General features: G+C 34.2%; 1 protein-coding gene across 1 annotated transcript in view; it reads left to right on the top strand.

Annotated features, from left to right (window-relative positions):
• Positions 14,545 to 16,735, top strand: part of LOC107606603 (mannose-1-phosphate guanylyltransferase 1) — a gene marked incomplete in the record, with an annotated part of 3,535 nt that continues 1,344 nt past the window's right edge. Inside the window, 1 exon segment of the mRNA XM_021107319.1 lies at positions 14,545 to 14,687.

The raw sequence follows: 16,735 nt of genomic DNA, 5'->3' as shown, positions 1-16,735 counted from the left end.
TGTATTTTGCATTAAAAAAAAAGTGGTAATATGATAAGTATAAAGAGCCCTCTCAAGATGAAAGTAACTTGACTAAATATATTGATGAAAAATTTATTGGCCCGCATACAAATTATTTGATTATGCATCTTAGTACGCAAATCTACAATTAAACTAAAAGAACATTATTTAAAGAGGAAGAATGAAACAATAGGTACACCGTACACCTGGATGGGTTTCATCAATATATAATAAAGGGGAAAAATGGATCAAGATTCTAATAAAGGTGTTCAATCATACTCAGTGACGAAGAGAAAATTCCATGTATTCTCCAATTGATTAGTCCGTTGCACCTCTTTTTAATTGTCAAAATAAGAACTCGAGAAGAATGCAAATTAATATCATCATAAAGAATAAGCTTTATTGCAACAATTGAGTCCACCTCCACAACCACATAATTATACCCAAGATTTACAGCAAAGTCCACACATCGTTTAAAATTTTTCAGAACTTTGCCGAAGTAACCGAAATAAAAGCAAAGTTTGCACTAAAACCAGCTAAAAACCTTCCATTTATGTCTCTAATAATCAAGGTGGCAAGAACCGAACCGATCTTTAAGCTGATTGAGTGACTGGTTCAATAGTTCAATGATCCAACCGTGGTTAAATCGATTTAATTAAATATATAAGAAAATTATTGAAAATTCAATATACAATTTTAAATACAAAAATAATTTCTAAACTAATAAAATTCAAAATTTTATAATTTGACATAATAACTTGTTCATATTTTATCATTAAAAATCTATAAAAATAAAAAACTTTTAATTAACTTCTAAATTATAACGAAATAATCAGCAAGAATACTCATTGCAACAAAAATTTAGAATCACAAACTTACACAAAAATTCAAACAATCAGCAACAAAAAATTTAGAACCACAATAAATTTCAACAAAAATTTTTCAATCAAGTATTCAACAATAAAAATTCAGAATACAGAAAACTCAACATCCTAATCCAGAGAATCCAAACACAGAAAAACTAAGTAAAACAATCCAAACTAAATTCAAAATCACATAAGCAACAACCCAACTCAGAGCACAATCCTAACTCAGAATCTAATACAAAAACTCAACTCAGAAGCTAGAATCTTAAAAATTGAAACTGAAGAAGCAGTGCCTTACCGAAAACACGGTGAAAAAGGAACGATAGTGACAAAGTGAGCTTAGAAGAGGATCAGTTTGCAACGGCGAGGCCTCGAGCAGAGATTCCACGGTGAGGCTCCGGGCAGAGACTCACGGAGGAGAGGATGCGCTTGAAGAGGATCGAGGAGGAGGAGGACGACGACGACACCCTCTATCACTGCCACCACCGCCGATCACAGAGGCGGGCTTTACGACGAGCGCAAAGATGGTGAGGAGGAGAAGAGTGGCAGTGGCTGGTGGGGCTTCGCGACGAGCACAAAGACAATGAGGAAGAAAAGAGTGGCGGCAGCTGGGAGATGACAGTGGCTGGTGGGGCTTCATGACGAGCAGGCGGGTTGGGGTTGACGGTGGCGTTAGTGTTTGCTTTGATAGGGTTAGGTAGTGAGTGAAATTAAGGATTTTGGTGAGAATGTAAGAGTGAGAGAGAAGGGAGAGGGGGTCAGGTGTTCTGTCGTTTATGGGTGATATATTTTTTCTTTATCAAAACGACGCTATTTTAATACTGAAAGGAAGAATTAGAACTTCAAAAAATTCGATCAGTTCATCGATTAATTACTGATTCAACCAATTTTTTTATTAATTTTTTATAACACGATTTTGAAATAATTAGACCGACCAAAAGACCGATTTCTAATTAATTCAGTCAAACTGATCAGTCCCATTCCATTTTCAAAATCTTGACAATTATATTATTGAATGGTTATCAAATAAGTATTGTACTTGAAATGTATGCAAATAATTAACTAAGTCTATTCTTGTTTACTATAAAAAATTATGAAGGAAAATTTCATAGAAAGATGTCAAGGATAATAATGTAATTAAGAAAGAATTGTTATTCTGTTGTGACTTACGTGTGTAGCAAGAGTCATAACTACTTAGGGTTAATGTTCAAATTGGTCCCTGAAAGATTGCACGATCATCAATTTTGTCCCCAAAAATTTTTTTAATCAAATTAATCCTTGAAAGATTTGACATCGATCACGTTTGTCCTTCTGTTTATGGGTTCACAGATTCCGTTAACAGCAGTATACGTGGACCGTTAAGTGACAGGTGTGTACCCAGTTGGAAGCTGACAAGATATGTTCTCCTTATTATGTCAAAATAATCCCTATTCCCATTTTATAAACCCTAACCCCCAAATTGAACGGAAACATTAAGGAATGGCGTTGCAGTGGAGTAAAGACATCACCCAGGTTTAGAAGCTAGGATGCAGAGCGCCGGTGGAGGACGAAGTGCTGGTTTATCACCGCGATCGGTTGGTAGCTTCGGCTCTAGCTCCTCCATGCGAAAAAGGAGGATGAAGACGGACAGAACCTGTTTCTGTGGGTTGAAAACTGTGATCAAGAAATCTGGAACACCAGAAAACCCAGGAAGGTTGTTTCACACTTGTCCAAGATATCGGGTTAGTTTAAATTGGTATGAACCATAGTTTCTTGAACTCCCCTTTCACCATTAATATGAGATTCAAATTTTTCACTTCACATGTGCAAAAAGGCAACCATTGTAACTACTTTAGTTGGGTAGATGATAATGAATATGAAGTTTTTGAAGTTGCCAATGGTGGGGCAGAAGCAGAGTTTGAAGTTGAAAGTGATTATGAAGATTGGAAAGTGAAACTAGGTTGGAGAATGGGTAGTTTGGAAGCTGAAGTCAGAGTAGTGAAGATGTTATTTTTTTTCATGTTTGTCCTAGTAATAATGCTTATATTAATGGTTGGAGCATTTTGTGTCAAATCAGTGAGAAAGTGAAAAACTTGTAAAAGCATTGGTGATGTTTGTTAAGAGTATTGGTGAAATATAAAAAATCAGTTTGAACATTTTTGAATATCCATTAATAATCATGCAACCTGCATATTTTGACATTAGCTTAACAAATTTTTACACAATTTTAAAAACAAGTGAATAAAAAATAAGTCTAAACATTTTTGCATAAGATAAATTAAGTCTAACCATATGTATTAAAATTAAAGCATTTGCATGTCCATATAAGCATGCTAATATAGTCTTCACAATAATACCAAACCTATTAATGAAGTCTTTATAATATCAAACATAAGTTACCTAATTTTGGGCTATACCAAAATATGAACAAGGTTGTACAAAATACTTCAATATGTCTATAATGCATAAAGATTCTAAAGTAGCAGCCCTTTACAAAATACATAATTCAACCCTTAATGAACAACACAACTCAAACATCATTGTATTTCTTCCTCGGGTGTTTGAATCCGGGAGTCGGTACAAAAGTCATGAAGCTAGCAAGTTTCTTCGTAGTAGCAGAACTGGTGCCCTTGATTGTTTCAGCTGAAACCGGAATTGTTGTAGCTGCAGCCGGTTGTGGTGAGGCTGGGATTGTTGCTTTTCCTTTTTTAACATGAAGCTTTGGAGGCCTTGCTCTAACTTTATCCTACATTTTATCATCATGAAGGATAAAGTCAATTGACTAATCATGTTCACATTATGGAACATTATAATTTACAATAAAAGATAGATTATAAATAAAGTATTATACTTGGCTGAAAACAGATAAAGGTTGAGATTCTTGTGTAACTAGAACTCCTTCCGATTGGTCAATGATCATCTCAGTTGGTGCATTTGAAGTTGCTGCTGGTGGATTGGTAGGATCTTGAAAAACAGGATCAATCGGGGTTCCATTGGGTGCATGTTCAGCATTAGCATCAGCAAGGTCAGTAACTACTGCAAGTTGAAGTTGCATAAGCCTTGCTTGTTCAGAAGCTTTCTCTTGTTTCTTCACTTTGCACGTTCTTCTGTTGTGCCTAACTTCACCATAATACAGGCACCGTATTGAGTTATACTTTCTTTTTATCCGTGTCTTTGAACTAACAGGTTGCTCATCTTTGTCTTTTCTCCTGTTCATTGTGGGCCTACCCGACTTGATCTTAACTGGAGGCGGAACCGGTGCTGGCGACCCTGTTTTTTCCCATAGATATTTGCCTTTTTATTGGATTCACATTGAAGCAATATGTTCTTCTATACGCATCCATCGTTAACCACTCGTGGCAATACTCCTCAGGCCTCTTGTCATTCTTGTCTTGAATTGCAGCGATGGCATGCATGCAGGGCATACCTTTGCATAATACGACAAAAGCACAACAACATCCATCACAATCTTTTAGCACAAATTTACAAATCTAAAAGAATTCACTAAAGAAACATAATTTACAAACAGTAAAGAAACATATTTTCATTCATAATATTTCAGGATCTTAAATGCAAAATATAAAATTTCAGGATCTTAAATGCACAGAGAGCGACAGCATAATATAACAACATAATTTAACAACCTAAATTCAGGAGCTATGGTGAGCATTCTTTATACCTGTCAGCTGCCAGAATCTACATGTGCAAGTGCGACTTTCCAAATCCACCACCATATTTGTTGGCCAGCCTTGCACTTCATACAACACCTTCTTGTCATCACCCGACCATTGAGGAAACCAATTTCTTGACAGCTTTGTCATTGCCTCTAACCGGCTTTGTTGAACTGGAGTAAGAATTCCCTGATAGTGCAATAACTTTTGCCTATTCTCAATCATTCTCTTCATGATGATCCTCCTGACTTCTTCAGCTAGTGTCAAGGTGGGCTTTCCCCTGTCATGCTTTATTTTTGCGTTGAATGACTCACACGTGTTATTACATATTGTGTCCATCTTCGGCTCCTCTCTGAAGTGTGCCTTTGTCCATACTTCTTTTGGCCATTTATCAAGGTATGCCCAAGTTGGCTCACTAATCTTTTTTACCTTGCTCATGTTTCTTTCAAATTCTGACACGGTTCTTGATCTAGCACATTCTCATACCATATCCTTTAATTCCATGCTGCCCCATTGCTTCGAAAAATTTTTCCATAGATGCCAAACACAGAATCTGTGGTGAGCATTTGGCATGACTTCTTTCACAGCTGGAATTAGCCCCTGTATAAACATCAAAACTCGAAAAGATAATGAGTTAAAATAATCCTTAAATGATCATCATTAAATCAATTTAGTCCTTAAAAATCTTTTCGAAAATCAAAATAGTCCTCACCTTTTGCATGTATGAGATAAATGCTCAGCCATGCTGTGTGTCACCGAGGTCATTGTAGAGAAGTTCCAAGAACCAACTCCAATTGTCTTTGTTCTCAACTCCCACAATTGCATAAGTAATCATGTAAACGTGATTATTGGCATCCTGCCCACATGCAGTCAAAATTTGTCCCCATGTAGATTCTTCAAAAATGCCCCATCCAATCCGATCAACGGTCTACACCCGGCCTTAAACCCTTTCTTACAAGCGTCGAGGCACACATAGAATCTCTGAAACTGTGGGGGGCTCTCGGGCATCGGAATCACTCCAACCTGAATTGTTGAACCTGGGTTAGTGGTATACAGTTGATGGGCATAATCCCAAATCAGACCATATTGTGCAATCTCATCTCCTTCAATAACCTTTCTAGCTTTCCTTAATGCCCTAGTGATACATGTACTGTTCATCCGTATGCTACATTTTCTCATAAACCATTCATACACCTCTTTGTGCTTCATTGTCGGGTGTTTTCTTAGTTTAGAAACAAGCTTCTTCAAAGTCCACTCCTGAGTAGCAGCCCTATTACTCCTGCTCTTAGGACATGTATGTTTATCCACTAAAGTTTTAATCTGCCAAGACATATCGGACTTCTTCAAAGCACAATACACTACCCAAGGACAATTTTCTCCCCTACAAACAGCCCTAACCCGCACATTATCATTCTTCTTGAAAACAATATTCCTACTCCACTGTATAGTGTAGTCCCTAGTGGCATTCATAAACTCACGCTTTGTCTTGAAGATCATACCTACCTCAAGCTTCAGCTCTCCAAACCTGGCTTTCTCGTTATACGGTGGATAAACCGCACAGTCTTTCTCATCAGAATTCAATGCTTGATTCATATCTTTTGAGTGCCAGGATCCACAATCAGATTCACTGTTAGAATCTACACCTCTTTCTGATCCTGAAAAATTGATAACAAACAGTATTTACAAAGTAACACAACACACCACTATAGAGTTTCATAAATAAAGTTTCATAAATAAAGTTTCTAACACAACACTATAAATAATATAACAAAGTAAATTGCATGTCACCTGAATCCGATATCTCATCATCTTCAATATCCTCATAACTAGAGTCATCTGTATCAATTGCCTTTTCAGTGGTCTTGTGAGATGCAGGCCTAGACTTCTCCTTTTACAAAGAAAACATCTAGTGTATCCCCTTCAACTCCCGCTAACACTTTTGTATTGTCTGGTTCATAAATTTTTGATCCACCTTCATCATTCTTAAACTTTCCACCATGATGAAAAATAAATGTCATTGGATGATTTTCCATATACAAATTAAAAATAGCAACAATGAATCATGAGAGTGCACTCTGTTTTATTTTTATTTTTTAGTACAATTTATTTATGTTTCATTAACAAAATTTCAATCACTATTTTTATCTAAAATGAACACCGCAAAGAATCAAACCTTGTCTTTTATAAGAACTAAACAAAACAAAAAATTTAATCTAGCCACACACATTGCATTCGGCCATATCAAAACAAAGAGCATCCACATTTTTTCAACATACACAATGTCTCAACCATTACAAAACCCTAGCAGCAACTACCCCCAGCACAAAAACTCTAACCCAAAATCAACCAATATTCAAAATCATCGAATATGATACCACACATTCATACAAAAAAAGGAAAAAGAAGTAGAGAAGGAACTCGCCATGCAAGAGAACTTACCTCTCACCGGAGACAGTGCCTACCACCGCAGAAGACTGGTGGCATTCAGACCGTGACGAGGAGGACCAATCGCAATGCGAACGGCGTCGCTGATTATTGCTTTCACGGGTGATCAGAGTAGCTTCTTCTTGTCACTCTGTTTCGGTGGTTTTGGGTGAAAGGGGGGAAAAGTGTAAGTGAAAGTAAAAGGGAGAAGGGGAATAGGAGAGTTACTTCAGTAGTAATAGGGATTCTTGCTATACGGCGTCGTTTTGGATGAACCTAGGTGTCACTTAACGGTCCACGTGTACTACCGTTAACGGAATCTGTGAACCCATAAACAGAAGGACAAACGTGATCGATGTCAAATCTTTCGAGGATTAATTTGATTAAAAATTTTTTTGGGGACAAAATTGACGATCGTACAATCTTTCGGGGACCAATTTAAACATTAACCCTAACTACTTAGCATATATATATGTTGTAGTTTTATAAGTGTGAATACATATGTGCCAGTACAATGCGTAAAATATGGACAAATTATGTGCCAGTACAATGCGTAAAATATGGACAAATTATCAGAATAAATTAATTGACAATTAAATTTATCGGATTATAATTTTTGAAGATTACATATGTAAATATATTTTTTACAAATCTATAGAAATTGCGAGAGAAGTCCCACAGATTTTAAATGCACGTAAATCGTTACACCCCTCTAGCGATTTACGTTGAAATTCGAAATGGTCAGAAACTGCGATAAGAGTGTAGCAGTTTATGCTTTAGTATAAATACACTAGAGGGAGTCGCGGTTTATTCACTTTGCACCATTTTAAAATTCTTAGAGAGAGAAAGTGACTTTTTAGAGAGAGAGAGAGAGAGAGAGAGAGGAAATTTTAAATTTCATGTGCAACTGTTCCTGAATTCCTTGTATCTCCAATGATACTTCAGATGATCTGACTCTATCAGCTGGTACTCAACTCCACGACGGATGTTATAATCCTTAACACTTAACACAGCTTTCTCCTTAGTCTGGAAAGATTGGCCAATCTGAAATTCCCCAGAAAGATTCCCCTCGTGTAATTCTTGACCTCCGAAGGTGGGATCTATGTCCGGTTGCTGGCCGACGGCTTCCAAGTTCAGCATTGAAAAATGTGACGGGTATTGCTGTGACCCAGAACTTGATGGCCCCTAACGTGTTGGTGGGCTCCTAGGAGTATCCTCGTCACTGTCCCCCAAGATGTGAGATGGCTAATCGTCCGAATCATCCTCTTGCATCGCATTTTCAACCCGATCTGGTTCACCGTCACCTAAACGACCAGAAATCAAACCGGGTGACCTAGCTATCCCAGCTGAAACAAATGGAGGTTAGCCAACAGATAACCAAGTGCAACGACAGACATCGAGGTAGAAGTATCCCCCCACCGTCGTTGTCTGAGGATTCGACGCTGATGCCTTGGAACTGTTGACACCATCTTCTAACTTGGCATATAGCTCGTGTATTCTCACTTCTGAAAAACTGCGCCGACAGTGAAACAAAACCTGCATGTCTTCGTCTGACCCTATCACAAATGTTTCATACTGCACATTAGTTGACACAACCGCAATCGGAATCTTGTAGAACACCTTCTTCACCCACTTGGCCCCACACAACCCTGCCTTTTGCAATATACTTGTCTTTAGCTCTGACAAAGTAGATGTTGACTGGATAAAAACACTCACAAGTTCTTTATCAGTGAACTTAACACCATGTCTTTTGCTTTTTTTAATTTTTCCACAACAATATACTAACACCAAAAAACTCTCCTCACTATCCATTTGTGAGTTTGTGAAAATGACCCTCTACCATCACACCACTCCCTCTTGGTTGGTATTTATAGGTATTTTTTGTGCATGCATAAACAGCTACACTCTTATCACGGTTTATGCACATTTGCCAAAACCTGAAGAAACTGCTGGACTCCTGTTGCGGTTTTTGGCCATTTCGAATTTTAACGTAAACCTTTAGAGGAGTGTAGCGATTTACGTGCATTTAGAATTCGTGGGACCTCTCTTGCGGTTTCTATAGATTTGTAAAAAGTACATTTGTGTCTGCAATCTCCAAAAATTATAATCTGGTAAATTTGACTGCCAATTAATTTATTTTGGTTATTTGCCTATAAAATATACTTGTAAAATTGCAGCATATATATATCGGAACCACTCCGATAAAGACGTCTAAAACATCATTTTTTAATAATTAAAATTTAACATATATAATCGATTAAATCATGTTATTTTTGTCAAAATTAGGCCAGACAAATTAATTTGACCGAAAAATAGTGAATCAAATTTTGAATCGGTTTAAATTAATATTATTTTTTATAAAAAATGACTACAATACCTTTATTATAGAAAATGACTAAAATACTCTTATCTGCGTAATAAGGTTAAGATTTAGGCTTGGTTTGATAAAACTTTTTGAAGAGGTGCTTGTGCTTTTAAAAAGCACAAGCACCTCATTTTGCGTTTGGTAAATTAAAAAGTCCAAGTGCTTGTACTTGTGACTTTTAAAAGTTAGAGATGCTTTTGAAAGCACCTAAGAGGGAGTTTTTCGAAGTTGGCTTGTACTTATCAAAATTAAAAAAAAATCTAATATTACCATATATAATAATAAATATTCAAAATTACCCTTATTAATTATTAAAAGCTGTTTTACCAAACACAATTGTAGTGCTTGTGCTTATTAAAAGCCATTTTTAATTTAATTTTACCAAACGCAAGTGCTGCAGCTTTTCAAAAGTTATCTTTTAAAAGATAGCTTTCATAAGCTACTTTCGAAAAGTAAAAGTTTTACCAAATCAAGTCTTAGAGTTTTCAATATATATATATAGAGAGTATTTTAGTTATTTTTTATAATATAGATATTGTAGTCATTTTTTATAAAAAATATTAATTTAGACTGGTTTAAAATTTAATTTATTAATTTTTTGGTTAAACTGATTTATCTGGTCTAATTTTAATAAAAATAACACAATTTAATTGATTATATATGTTAAATTTTAGAGTAATTCTCCACATACAAGTGGTTTTCCATACAAGTCATACAAGTCATTTATAAACACGCCGTTTCACATTTTTTTTGTGCCTCTTTTTCTTCTTTTTCTTTCTCCGTTCTTCTTCTTCTTCTTTCTCTGTGTCTCTTTTTCTTCTCTTCCTCCCTCTTTTTTTTATTGAAATTTCTTCTCCTCTTTTCGTTTTCTCTTTCTCCTTCATCAAAATCACTAGAAAAAATGAAGAAACATTATTCAAGGTACGTTTCTTGCCTTCTCTTTCTCCTCCTTCTTCTTCTTGCTACACGTTCTTCTTCCTTCCTGTTCTTCTTCTTCATTTACGTGCTTTTCTCTTTGTTTTCTTTCTTCGTTATTCTCGGTTTCCATTATTTTTTTACATCAAGCTCTAAAATCATTTTTGAAGAAGAAGAAGCAGGAGCAGAAGATGAGGAGGAAAAAGAGAAAGAGTTCTGAATTATGCATAAGGTGTACTTCAACGAATTTTGGGTGTATTTCTTAAATTCTTTGGGTGTATTTTTGTAATCCTTTGGGTGTATTTCTATAATTCTTTGGGTGTATTGATTTCAAGAAGAAATATACTGTCTCTCCCTATATTGGGTGTATTTCTGTAATCCTTTGAGTGTATTTCTGTAATCCTTTGGGTGTATTTCTGTAATCGTTTGGTTTATTTCTGTAACTGTTTGGGTGTATTTCTGTAATCCTTTGGATGTATTTCTATAATCGTTTGGGTGTATTTTTGTAATCGTTCGGGTGTATTTCTGAAGTTCCATCATCTTCAAAACAATTTCAAAGCTTGATTTCAGAAACCATGAAAATCGAAAAAAACAGAAGGAGATCGAAGGCAAAGAGATAACGATTTTCCATACAAATCATACAAGTCATTTATATTCACGCTTCTTCTTCTGTAACGCGCGTGTTAGGCCCAACTTCTTCTTCTTCTTCTTCTGCTTCTTCTTCTTCTGTAACGCGCATGTTAGGCCCAACTTGTAAGACTTGTAAACAAAAATGACTTGTGTGTAGCACTCCTCTAAATTTTAATTTTTAGAAACATCTTTAAAAAAAAAAGATATTTTTGACATCTTTATCTAAGTGACTTTCTATATATATAAATACAAGAATGTTGAACAGTAATAATTTTTGTCACACACATAAATGACAACAGAATATCAGAATCTTTTTTTAACTATTTTTCACTAACTAATTTACTATTTAGTTACATCATTATCTTTGACAAAAGAAAAAAAGGAATTGAACTTATCAGCTTAGTTTGAGATGAAACTTAAAGGCCTTAGAAACTTAAGTACTTATATAGAATCAATTAATTAAAGCTTCTCATACCACATCCTCGTGTGCAAAGATCTCATCATTGGCAACATTATTTTTTGATGGTGGTGGTAGTAGTAAATTAATAATACAATTATACAAAGATTTTATAAAGTTAGACAATACTTAAAACCTAGGCTGCCAATCAAGAAGACCAGATGCATCATATAACTTGCTGTTTTGTCAAAGCGATAAATCAAAAAGTAAACGCGTAATAGTTAGGTTATTTGCATGAAATCGAGGCTCTGATGACTGCAAATTAGAGTAAATGAAAAAAGATATAATAATGAAATTAAAATCGAGTTACACATTGTGTCTCGCGCAAATCCTTCAGTTTTCTAATTCCAAAGTTTAACACTTTAAATCCACCGACGCGTTACGTACTTACGTTGTTGCATTTGGTTTCAAGTTTTTTTTCCCTTTTTTTCCCCTTCTAATTCTTCTATTATGGTCAACACCATACGTTATACGTAACCTCATTCATCATGCTACAGTTAGTTTATTTGTGAATCAACTTTCATTACGATTTATGAACGCAAATGCATGCCGTCTCAAGCTTCAAGCTAAAGTGGATTATACACCTATCTCTTAAAGTAATGTGAATTAACATTCAAGTTATAGCCGCAATGGAAGTTTTTGTTGAAATATTTATAGATAAATTTAATTTTGATGTATTGATCATTTAAAAAAGTTTATAGTTATACGATTATTATTGAATTAGATTTATGTATTTAAATTATTTTTAAAGTAATTAATTAGTATATATACTTAATATTAAAATAATTACATTTATACTTAAAAATAGTTTCATGTTTTCTTGTTATTTTAAACATCTATTAAAATTGTTAAAGATAAGATGATCATTTATTGATGATAGCTTTTATGCTTGAGTTAAATCCACCTAAATAATGTATAGAAGATAATTATTAACCAATAACCATTTTTGTCTTATGGTTCTTGATGAGTTTATATTATGGTTCTAATAAGGGTGTTCATAGTTCGGCCCGGTTTGAAGACTTGGTTCGGCCTCGAACCTTTTAGGGATTAATTTGGTGTGATTTCATCGGATCTAGGGTCGGGTAAGAGTTTCAAAAATAGACCCAGTCATTATTTCGGGGCGGGTCCGGGCCATAGTTCGAGTCACCCAAACTCAGTCGGGTCATCGTACACAATTAATATTTTCTGTTATTCGTGATGGATGATAACTACTCTTATGTAAAATTTAAGTATTGTAAACCTTAATATTTTGTGTTATTAGTCATTATAAGACATAAGTTAATGTTTTATGTTTAGACAATATTAATATTGATTGTGGTTATGTTTTAATTTTAGAGAAGGGATGGTTCTTGTTATATTTTTCTAAGTGAATTTTACTATGTGAATTGTGAAATTATGGTTGAATATTAGATGATTTTTACATGCTAAAGACAAGGTTTTCACTCCATTTTTATCCGGTTTTCACCCAGTCCGAATGTGCATAGGTTTTATTGGGTTTAGAATCGGGTTATGATTTAAAAATTAGACCCGGTCTATATTTCGGGTCGGATCTATATTTGGCCAAATCCGGTGTGGTCCGAGCCATGTACACCCTAGGTTCTAATATGATATATAGGTTATGAGAAATCTGAATTTGATATCATGGACGAAGCTACCTATTATGGATCTTCTAGTTTAAGCAACAAAGTCTCTATTTTATTTATTTTTGGTACTTTGGTACATCCCGTTGCAAATCTGCAATCTTCTACTCACAGGTAAGGAAATTTCTTTACTTTAAAAGAAGCCAAAATTTAATAAATATTTTTTAAAAAATTAATTTTATATATGAGTAATTGATTATATGATATTGCTGAAAGGAGAGAAGTTCTCCAGTATAAAAGAGGTTGAGCAAGAAAATTACAAGGAAAGTATTTTTTCGCATTACACATACAGACATTATTCCTATAATTCTTAATAGAAACACAGAGAATTTAAACCTTTATATAAACCAAAACATACAGTAGAGGTATCTAAAAGGGATATTCTGGTTTCGGCTCTCTCTTGACAAATTAAATTACGTGTAATTTTTTAAAATAATATACTAAATACGTAATATCACATGGCAAGGACTTTGATTGTGATATATTTAGTTCAGACAAGGGGGGCCATGGCCCTCCAAACTTTTTATAAAAAACTTAGTAGTACTTTTTTAAAAGATAAAAAATAGTTCAATTGACTTAAATACTTTATTATGACTTAAAGTATCTAATAAGTTCAATTGTTCAATAAACAATACTCTTTCTATCTTTAAGTTCAAATATAAAAAATTAGATATTTATTTATTTATTTAATTTAATATTATTTTATATTTTACTATTTATGAAAAATCAAAAAATTGATATATTTTTTAAGAGGAAGGTTAATATTTAAGAAGGAAAACATATAACTTTTACAATATCAACACATGTAGTGTAGATAGTTGTTCTACTTTAATGAATCACGAAGAAAGTGAGATATAACCTTCAAAAGTTCAAAAAGTTACCTATGATGACTTTACCCTTAACTTTTTGGAACGAGATTTTGAAAAACGGCTTTAAATTTAGCAATATCACCCAAACCAGAGAGATGAGATTAGACGAGCATATCTTAAATGAGGTCCATATCAAAAACAATTTGACAATTATTTTCTATCTGGCCCCCCAAAATTTTTTTTCAAGTTCCACCACTAGATAATACTCAATTTGGTCTTGTATATGANATATTAATAGAGCACTGATATACAATTAAATATCACACTAAAATTTTTAAAATGATGTAGTTTTAATTTTAGCGCTCAAATAGTTCAAAAAACGATATCGTGTCACTTTTTGAAAAGAAACATTTTTATAAGCACCGCTTGTAATATTATTTTTGACTATTTAAGTGTCAAAATTAAAAGTTATATAATCCAGTTTGGCATCCGACTGTCTATATAAGCGTTCTGTTAACATTTGTCCCTAAAAAAATATTTCAGGAACTAATATAAATCATATTTATAAAATTTAAGGACTAAAGATAATTAAAATTTTAGAGACTAAATTAAGACTTGCGTAAAAATTTAGAAACTAACTTAAATATAATCTCANNTTACGTGGAAAATCATATTATTAAGATAAGATAATATATAAAAAGTAAAATGAAAGAAAGAAAAAAGAAGGGAAGAAGAGCGCTAGTTAAGAAAAAATGATTGGGTGTGGGTGGTTGGTATACATAAAGAAGATTAGGAAGATGAATGGCATAACTGGCATTACAGCTCACTCAGTAACTTCTTTTTCTTCTTCTTCTCCTCCTTCTCCTTCTAGACTCGGACTCGCCCGCGTTGACCCGGTCCGGGTTGACGCTCTTTCTTTCCCTGCTTAACTGTCAACCTTATTGCCATCTTCAATTTCTTCCTCCGAGGTAACTCATCCATGATCCAATCATGGTTTTTGTCTGTGCTTGAATTTTCATGTGGCTATGGCAATGTGTTTCTGATTTCGTGTAATTCCTGCTCGATTTGTTATTCCTTTGTCTCTAGCTCTTATTATCTTTTCGTAATTCTGAATTTCCGATCGAGTAATCACAATGTTGTTAGCTCTGGGGATAATTTTTTTTTTTCTTTCTGTTGTTTCATTTGTGATCTGAGTTTTTCTGCTTAAATTTTACTTCTTTTCTGTGTGCAAGTGAGATCTGTGCCTTTTATTTATCTCTTTTTTTGGTACTTAGTCCTTTCTCTTTTTCTCCGTCGGATTGGTCATCTATTCACTGATTTTGAGTTTTTCAGCCAATAATTCAATGTAAAATAAGTAAATAGACTAATGTGGACTAACGAGATTTGTTTTTTTCATTTGCAATAGGTAGGTTCAGCTGGAAAAATTACTCAACTAGAAAATATGTTATTCTTTTGTTTGATTTATTGAAGCAAACAATATAAGTCAGAGCTCTTTTCCTCTGTTCTGATATAAGACTCAATACTATTTGTTCTATGAATGCATATCAGCTCACTGCATGAAATTCTTGTTTACAGAGAGAGTTTGTTGTTCTTGCTCTGATCCATTGATTGCATACCAGATCAGTATTGTGGTTGTTAAGAATTTGAAGGTGGCTTGAAAATGTGGATGGTTAAGAAAAATAAAGCCGATGCAGCATGTAGTTGATGGATCTGAGCAAGAGCAAGAGCAATCTTGTTCTCATAGTACAGAAGAATTTTTACACACTTCAGCCTTTCATTTTTCACATATTTCATCTTTTTCCTATAAATTTTACTTTTTTGGTGGTTTCACATATTTTTGTCCAAGTAAGTACTGGAAAAAAGGAGATTGTTGAACCAAAGCAAGGTGCTTTACTTTGAAGGGTTCCTAAGCATAATGCTTAATAAAAGCTACATATGCAAAATTACTCCATTTATGAAAGAAACAGCTGCATACTTTAAACCTTGTAGTCATTCTTGTTAAACTCTAGTGCTTGCATATAGCTGTTTTTTGTCTTTTCCTTTCATATGGAGTAAACTATTTTTGCGTATTTTCACTTGCCTTTCTAGCTTATGGTTCATATGTTGGCATGTACTGAATTTGAATCCATGTCTCACTCAATAGAACACACCATGGCTCACTTTCAATTGATTTGCCAGATGTTAACTTACATGTGTTCAGTGCAACTTCGTTCTTTCTTTCTTGGATGTCAATATTTATAGGAGAGGGTGGGATCTGTTTGCTCACATTTGAAATTGTTGTTAAGTTTTCTCGATCTGTTTCTAAATTTATAAGCTTACAGGAAAAAGCAAAGGGCATATTACAATGAAGGCACTGATTCTGGTTGGAGGGTTTGGAACACGGTTGAGGCCATTGACACTGAGTTTCCCTAAGCCTCTTGTTGATTTTGCTAATAAGCCCATGATTCTGCATCAGGTAAAGGTTTTGCTGGCCTTTTTTTGCTCTTCAAGTTTCACATGTGTTATGTATAGACTTTGTTGTTGAATGTCCTTTTTTCTCTTTGCAATATCTGAGTCCATTTATCCTACGTACCGAGACTCTATCAACATTTTTTAAAATTAAACATTCTCTTATTTGTATTTTCTAGATATGTGATAAGTAACCTTTTTATGTATGTGTGTATGTATTTAGTTGCATATCTCATGCATTTCACTTAATATGGCTTAATAGACTATATTCCTGATTTACCTTTTTACTTGACATGCTTTTCAGATTGAGGCTCTTAAGGCCATTGGAGTTTCTGAAGTAGTTCTTGCTATCAATTACCAGCCAGAGGTTCCTTTCCTTACAACATTTTGTCAATGTTGAAAGTGATTTATATGGCTAAAGTTTCTCTATTTTAACTTTGGTAATATTTCGTATTGCAGGTTATGTTGAATTTTTTGAAGGATTTTGAAGAAAAGCTTGGCATCAAGATCACATGTTCTCAAGAAACTGAA

This window comes from Arachis ipaensis, chromosome B07 (genome assembly GCF_000816755.2).
Source record: "Arachis ipaensis cultivar K30076 chromosome B07, Araip1.1, whole genome shotgun sequence".
Taxonomy (NCBI): Eukaryota; Viridiplantae; Streptophyta; class Magnoliopsida; order Fabales; family Fabaceae; genus Arachis; species Arachis ipaensis.
The sequence above is the reverse complement of the archived record's forward strand: the minus strand, read 5'-3'. Positions and strand labels throughout refer to the sequence as shown.